This window comes from Mastomys coucha, unplaced genomic scaffold (assembly GCF_008632895.1).
Source record: "Mastomys coucha isolate ucsf_1 unplaced genomic scaffold, UCSF_Mcou_1 pScaffold1, whole genome shotgun sequence".
NCBI classification, from domain to species: Eukaryota; Metazoa; Chordata; class Mammalia; order Rodentia; family Muridae; genus Mastomys; species Mastomys coucha.
Genome location: NW_022196891.1, coordinates 36,616,545 through 36,617,388, shown reverse-complemented (window position 1 = coordinate 36,617,388; position 844 = coordinate 36,616,545). Strand labels below are relative to the sequence as shown.

General features: G+C 43.4%; 2 protein-coding genes across 3 annotated transcripts in view; both read left to right on the top strand.

The window, feature by feature from the left end:
* Cfh (complement factor H) overlaps positions 1-844 on the top strand; it is an 883,581-nt gene that overhangs the window by 832,204 nt on the left and 50,533 nt on the right.
* LOC116100443 (complement factor H-related protein 2-like) overlaps positions 1-844 on the top strand; it is a 696,423-nt gene that overhangs the window by 679,844 nt on the left and 15,735 nt on the right. The window lies entirely within an intron of this gene.

Sequence of the window (844 nt, the reverse complement as noted above, 5' to 3'; positions counted from 1 at the left end):
CTGCCCATGGGACAGATAGATCTCACATTGGGCCAGAAACTGGTGCATAATTCCTTCAGTCTTTTCTGCATTTTTGTCCCTGCATATCTTTTAGAACAATTTGGGCTCAAAAATTTGAAGGTGGGTTGTTATTGCATCCCTCTAATAGTGGTTCTATTGAACTATTAGAGGTGGTTTCCTCAGGTTCCCTCTTCCCACTGTTGAGGATTTCGCTTAAGGTCATCCATATTGAGACCTGGGAGCCTCCCCCATCCTGGATGTCTGGGACTTTAAGGAGGATCCCCTGATCCCTGTTCCTGAAAGCTTCAGATTTCCATTTATTTTCTTGCTCCTCTGCGTGTCTCTTCTGTTTCACCCCATACCTGATCTTGCCCCATCCCCTTTTCCTTTCCTCTCCCCTCTCCCACACATGAAACAGCCTTCCTCTACCTTCCATGATTATTTTTTTCACATTCTAAGTTGGATTGAAGCATCCTCACTTGGATCTTCCTTGTGGTTTAAACTTCTTAGGGTCTGTGGGGTGTGTCATGGGTATTCTGTACTTTTGGGCTAATAGACACTTATCAGTGAGTACATACCATGAATGTCCTTTTGGGTCTAGGTTACCTTAATCAAGATGATTTTTTCTAGTTTCACCAACTTGCCTGTAAAATTCATGATGTCCTAGTTTTTGTTGTTGTTTTCTTTATTTACATTTTAAATGTTGTCCCCTTTCCTGGTTTCCCTCCTTCCTGGAAACACCTTATCACATCTTCTTTCCCCCTGCTTCTGTGTGGGTATTCCTCCATCCACCCACTCCCACCTCCCCACTGTATTTGGTAACTGTATATGGGATGAATCCCCA